This window comes from Eptesicus fuscus, chromosome 7 (assembly GCF_027574615.1).
Source record: "Eptesicus fuscus isolate TK198812 chromosome 7, DD_ASM_mEF_20220401, whole genome shotgun sequence".
Taxonomy (NCBI): domain Eukaryota; kingdom Metazoa; phylum Chordata; class Mammalia; order Chiroptera; family Vespertilionidae; genus Eptesicus; species Eptesicus fuscus.
The window spans coordinates 8,471,248-8,478,508 of record NC_072479.1 but is presented as its reverse complement, the minus strand read 5'-3'; the positions used below and the strand labels follow the sequence as shown (position 1 = coordinate 8,478,508).

General features: G+C 42.1%; 1 pseudogene; it reads left to right on the top strand.

The window, feature by feature from the left end:
- The first annotated feature begins 453 nt into the window (after positions 1-453).
- LOC103302393 (NADH dehydrogenase [ubiquinone] 1 alpha subcomplex subunit 8-like) lies at positions 454-1,255 on the top strand (annotated as a pseudogene).
- The last annotated feature ends 6,006 nt before the right edge of the window (positions 1,256-7,261 follow it).

Here is a 7,261-nt window from a genome sequence, read left to right as displayed (position 1 = left end):
AAGAAAGGGCCTCTCCATAGGAGCTGGGGGCGACCCAAAGCTCCAACCAAAACCTGGGAGCAATATCAGGGAAATAGGATTTAAAAAGTGATTGTAGGCCCTAGCCAGTTTGACTCAGTGGGTAGAGCATTGGCCTGTGGACCAAAGGGTCCCGGGTCAAAGGCATGTACCTTGATTCAGGCTCCTCCCCAGCCTGGGCCCTGGTCAGGGCGCATGCAGGAGGCAACCAATTGTGTTTCTTTCACATCGATGTTTCTCTATCTTTCCCTCTCTCTTCCACTCTCAAATCAATGAAAAAATACCTCAGGTGAGGATTAACCAAAAACAAACAAACAAACAACAAAAACAACAACAACACAAAAACGATTGGTGAATAAAGGTATATTTGTAACTTAAAAAATAATAATAAAAAGTGATTGTAAGAGATGGGGGTGATGTGGCTGCAGGTGCCTCGTCCTGGTTGGGGCCACCACCACCATGCCGGAGGCAGCAGAGCTGCCCACTCTGGAGGATCTGAAAGTGCAGGAGGTGAAGGTCAGTCCTGCTGAGCTTAAAGCTGCACCCATCACTACGGAGCTCAGTGCAACAGGCCCAACAAGGAGTTCATGCTGTGCCGCTGGGAACAGAAAGACCCCAGGAGTGTTCAGAGGAAGGCAAGCTTGTCAACAAGTGCTTCTGGGTCCTTCAGGCAGATCAAATGTCACCGTGAAAGTCTTACAGAATGCTGGACCTGCTGGGCTTATTTCGTCCTGCAGCTATTTTGTTGCTGTTGTAAAGGGCAGGCAGTTTTAAGAGTGTGTGCTAGCCCTGGCTGGTTTGGTTCCGTGGATAGAGCATTGTCAAGTGAACTGAAGGGTCCCGCGTTCAATTCCAGTCAAGGGCATATACATACCTTGGTTGCAGGTCCGTTCCCCGGGCTCTGGTAGGACACATGCGGGAGGCAACCAATTGATGTATCTCTCATCACATCGACGTTTCTCTCTCTCTCTGTCTCTCCCTCTCCCTTCCACTCGCTCTAAAATTCAATGGGGAAAAACTATCCTCGGGTGAGGATTTAAAAAGTGTGTGTGCTGAACCAGCTGGGCCGGGTGTGACCTGACCTGGGAGAGCTGACCAAGGTCACCAAAGTGAAAACAGATGGACCATTACCAGTTAACCCCTATCACTCAAGATCCAGACCAGAGCCCAACTCTGAGGCAGAAGGAGATCTGAAGCCTCCGAACATGGCAGCCGCCTTTTCTTCTGGACCATGTAAAGAAGGGTCCATGGCCCACTCTCAGTCACATGCGAAGACAATGATGCATGAAAACTCACATGTGGTTTGTATAGACTGATATAGAGTTCTTTCAGGGATCACAAACATTAACAGAAAAGTTAATTTATGTGACTTGGCAGTTATTCTATACCTTTTCCTGGCCATTAAAAAATTTAAAGGAAAAAAAGTGATTGTAATTTGGCAAGTAGAAGCAAACGAGGAAGCTGGTTTAGAGAAAAAGTATGACTAGAAGGGCTGGCTAAAGAAACCTCAGGAATAAGAAGCAGTGGACAACAACCATCTGTTAAGTTAACCAGAATATCTAGCCATGTCTGTTGATAGGGGAACTGATAGTTTGGCTCTGACACCAGTGAACATTGTAGTCAGCCATCAACACTTTCACTAGGACATGATCCCAGAGCAGCCTCCTAGCAGCTCAGTTCCCACGAATGAGCCCTGGTCAGCCAGGCCGGCTGCTATTGTAGTTTCCCCTGCAAGTCAATGCATTGTCTACATGGGTGACTCAGTCTTGCTGAGCTTGGCTAAGGAGGGGCCACTGCTGAGAAATGAAGCCACGTCCACTCCAACAATAATAATTAACAAACAAAATAAATCAAATTCCTAAACCCAAGGAAGAGCTTCAGGACCACACAGAAGTGACCTCACAGTGGACAGTGTGCTCACCTCTTGGGCACAGTCCCTGCATCACTTTGTGCTGAGGTCACCACTGTAAAACCACATGGCAACACTCTTTTCATCTCTATTCTATTATCTCCCTACCTACCCCATCCTTTGGGGCTCTCTAGTCATTTTTCCTTTGCTCTAGAAAATCTCTTCCACTGTCCCTCCTGTTTTCCTCCTATCTCCCTAGAATCATCTGCTTTAGAAAGTCACCCCACACAAAATGCTCTGATAAGCTGGGCACATGCCCATCATAACTCTACAACAGATATCTGCACGTGGGTTCAGATGTCAACACTTGGATGTAATACAGAAGACTCAAACTGAATTTAGGCAATACTGAATTTACTTTTCCCTCCTTATGCCAGTCAATGGTGCCATCATTCAAACAAGCCAAAACAGACCTGGGAGTGATCCTAAATCATCTTTTTTGTTCATGCCTTTCACCTAACCAGTCACCAGATCTCATCTCTCTCTCTCTCTCTATGGGTCCCTCACACTCGTCTGCTTTGCCTCTCACCACAGGCCCTCGATATTGCTCATCTAGATTGTAATGGTAGTCTTCTAACTGGCCTCCTTGCACTACTCCTGTTCTTCTTAAATACACCCTCCATGCGAATGCTAAAATGACCTTTTTGGGTACAACTCTGTCCATGTTATTCTCCTGCTTAAAACAGCTCAGTGGATCCCCTACCTACGGGATAAATCCAAATGGGCCATTATGTTGTACAGATCCACTGTTGATTGGATCCCTGGCTTCTTTTGCAGCCTCATCTCTTATTTATCCCCGTTAGCCATGGTATACCAGCCTTTTCCTACCTAGGTAGCATGGCTTCATTCTTCCTTGCCTTTGCCTATATCTGGAATTTCTTCTTGTCCATCCCAACCCTCCACATTCTCTTGGAGAATTACTCATTTTACAGATCTAGCACAAGTGTCACCTCCTCCGAGAAGCCCTTAGTTACCCAATGAAGCAAAATTGATCGTTTTATTTTGTGAGGCCATTGTACTGTTATTAAACTCTACAAAACCCAGGGCCTTGATTTGTTTCCTGGACCCTCTCTTTTATCATTACTTCCTGGAGGCAGGAATTGGATCTTACTTTTGTATTAACGGCACCTAGCAAAATACCTGGCTCAGGGCAATGACCTTACAAAGGTTTGTTACATGATTGGTAACAAGGAACCCATTGGCTTGGCATTGCTTCTGGTTTTGCCACTTGCCAGTTTTCACCTCTCTAAACTTCTGTTTCCTCAATTGCAAAATTGGAATAATTGTAGTAGGTGTAAAGATCAAATGAGATAATAAATGTAAACAGATCAGTAACCAGGACTTATAACTCAATAAATGTTAGCCATTGCTATTATTATCCCTCAGGGGCCTAGTATAATCTTTAAAAATACTCCATGTAACTTTTCTAACCAGTTGATCCCACTGATGTCACTCTATAAACTACTGAAACACTTTCTGTGTTTTTCATTTTAAAATTTAAAATCACTTAAAGCAGAGATGCACCTAGACATACATTTATATTGTCTATCTCCTAACTAATTTTTTAACTTTAGAGAACTGGGATGCATCTTATACTTTGCAGTAGGCAGAATTCTAAGATAACACTACATGACACTCATCCTTGTAGCACCTCTGCCCCCTCTGAATATGGTAGACTCTGTGAATGTGATATCACTCCCGTGATTGTTAGGTGGCACAGCTGACTTCAAGAAAGGGAGATTACCCAGGTGAGCCTGACCTAATCACAATGAATCATTAAAAGTAGGGTTTTCTCTGGCTAGAGGCAGAAGAGGAAGTCAGAGATTCAAAGCACATGACAGACTGGACATGCTCTTGCTGGCTTGAAGATGGAAAAGATCTGAAAGCAGCCTTTGGGACCAGAGAGCAACAGCTTCCTGACAATATGCAAGGAATGGGGACCTCAGATACATGGTTGCAAGGAACTGAAGTCTGCCGATAAAATGAATGCTTGAAAGTGTATTTTCCCCAGTCTCCAGACAGGAGCTAAGTTTGGCCAACACCTGGATTTCAGCTTCATGGCACCTTGAGCAGAGATCTGGCTATGCCTAGCTGGACTTTGAACCTGCAGAACTGTGAGCTGATATGTGGGTGATGTTTGAAGCCTCTGTTTGTGATAAATTTTGCAGCAATAGAAAACTAATACTTTTTAATGCCTTAAGTATTGATCAAAAATTATTTAACATCATACTCAATAAATATTCATTCAGAAAAAATTAATAATTTAAATAACTTTACCACCAATAAAGTCAAAATATCAATTGGCCTTCTTTATCAAAATAAAAACAAAATTTTAAACAAAGATTTTAATTTGAATACCATTTGTCATGTTCATATTATACATATTTATTAAATTGCTTAGAACACATTATAGTCCAGAAGCAACGTTGTATATTTTTTAAAATATACTTTTATTGATTTCAGAGAGGAAGGAAGAGGGAGAGAGAGATAGAAACATCAAATGATGAGAATTCTCCTGCACGCCCCACACTGGGGATCAAGCCCACAACCAGGCATCTGCCTTGACCGGGAATCAAACTGTGACCTCCTGGTTCATAAATCAATGATCAACCACTGAGCCACCCCAGCTGGGCCAGAAGCAACATTTTTATAAAACATGAAAATAATTACTTAAAGCAGAGATGCACCTAGACATACATTTCAGGAAGATTAAAAATGGCGGTGGAGTAAGTGGATGCTGCATGGACATGCTCCCAGGACCAAACTGGAATTACAACTAAAATACAGAAAAACTTCCTGAATAGACATACATTTCCCATATCCAGGGGCTATCTTTTCATCAAACATCAGTTCATAGCATATTTACAAACTAAGGTAATCTTCAAACACATTGACAGGGAAAATTTCTTTGCATACTAGTAAATTGCCATTACAAAGAAGAGTTCTATATAGCCATATTTCCATGTCAGTGCAGAAGGCCCTCAGAAACAATTCTTTCTTGTTTTTTCCCCCAAAATACTTTATTACAGAAATAAGGCAAATGCTATGTAAGATATAACCCCCTAGGGAGTCACAGTTCATATTACCTACTAAAAATTCAAAGAAGTCATGAAGTGAATCTCTTGAGTTAATTTTTTAACACAGCATTTCCCAGATGTATTTACCCCAAAACCTTTGCTTTGAGAAACAGATTGACATCTTACAGGAATGCCATTTGGCAAATGCTGACCTGAACAAGTTCCTCACTTCCCCAGACCAAGAATAAAATCAAAATATTAGTAGGGAAAGGAATGTTTCAGAAATTGAATTAATGAAAGATATTCAGGAGTCAGAAAAGTGCTCTCTATTCTCCTACTGGCTATAGCAACTTTTCACTATATTTTGTCAATAAATTAGAAAACATATCCATATCAGTAATGCACAAATAGGTATGTCATATCACTAAAACTATTCTAGATATTTCCTTTGGCTATTCATTTTGCTGTATAAGTATTTTGTTAATATAGTTGTTGAATATTGATTCCAACTTAGGTGAAACAAGGTAGTTTCTGTCATCTAATACCTTACAATTTAACGCAGAGAATACTTCGGACTGACAAACTCTTTAAGAAAAGATATTTTTATCCAATGTTAATTGCTAAGAAGGAGAGTAGAAAAATGTAATTAGATTTTTAGGCTAGGATTCTTGTGCTTTTAAATACTATAAATGCTAGAAGAAATTTCATGTATAAAATATGAAAGTAAATATTTTTAATTGAATTTGAAATAGAGCTGTGATGTACTTCCAAAAAGGAGAATAGCCTCAGGATCCTATCAAAATTTAAAAAATACTTTATTTATTGATTTTAGAGACAGAGAGGAAGGAAGGAAGGGAAGGAAGAAGGGAGGCAGGCAGTGAGGGAGAGGGGGAAAGAGAGAGAGAGAGAGAGAGAGAGATCGATTTGTTGTTCCACTCATTGGCACAACAAAGTACTTTCATTGGTTGCTTCTTGTATGTGTGCTGACTGGGGATGGAACCCCCAACCTTGGCGTATTGGGACAACACTCTAACCAACTGCGGTACCCAGCCAGGGCCCCTATGGAAAATTCTGCTCTAGTTCAGTGGTTCTCAAATGTTAGCAGGCTTCATAAAGCACAGATTGCAGGACCCCAACCCCAGAGTCTCTGACCCAGAGGTCTGGGCTGGGGCCCAACAGTCTGCATTTCTAACAACTTCCCAGGTGATGCTATTTTGAGAACCACTGAGAATCTAGTCCTTGGAAAAGTTTCATAGGTGCACCAATTTCTGCAATCCTTTTTGGCTCTGCAGCTCTGTATTTTGGGATTTTGTTATATAGGAGATCCTTATTCTGGCTCTGCATCTCAATCCCTGTGTAGTTCTCTCCATGGGCATTTCTGCACACAAAAGCACAACCAGAATGCTTGGCGGATACAGGTGGAAGACAGAAACTTAGTTTTACAGCTGATCAGCAGAATTTACAGAAGGAGAAAGCTGGAACATGTAACTACAGATTCTTACTCATCTTTACTCCAATCTCCTTCCAGTAACTGGAAAATGCAGAGTTGACTGAGTTGACTTTAGTGTAATTAGAGAATGCCCAGAAGTCTGCAACTACTATATAACTACATCCATTTCCCATTTCCCTCTGCGTTGTTTAATTGCCTGTGATTTTAAGACCCAATTTAGAATCGGCCATAAAGGTGTTCTAACAGAGCAGTCAAGAGCAGGAACTTCTGGAATCAGATGGATTCTAGTCCTGGCTGTCTTTTAGTTGCTAAAGAATGCTGGGAGAGTCCTTTAATATCTCTTAACTCAATTCCCTTTTCTGTAAAATAAGAAATAGTACCTTCTACATTGTTGTTAGGTGCCAATGAGAAAATGTACAAGGAGCACTTAGCACAGTGCTAGGAACAGAGTAAAAGTCAAGAAATCGCACACAACTCTGACAGCTAACAGAAATTCCATGCAAATCCTAAAACAAATGTAAATTCATTTCAATGCTTGAAAAGCAAGAATTATCTATACTAATAAAAGGGTAACATGCAAATTGGCAAGGATGCCCTCACAGTAACGACCAAACAGCAGTCTGCATGGGGCAACCAGGCTGGCAGGAGGGTTAGTGAGGGATGACCAAACAACTGAACAGCAGGCTACTTGGGGCAACCAGGCCAGCTGGGGGGCAGTGAGGGGTGACCAGGCCTGCTAGGGGGCAGTTGGGGGCAACCAAGCCAGCAGGGGGGGCAGTGAGGGCGACCAGGCTGGCAGGGGGGGGGCAGTTAGGGACGATCAGGCAGGCAGGCAGGTGAGCACTTAGGAGCCAACGGTCCCGGATT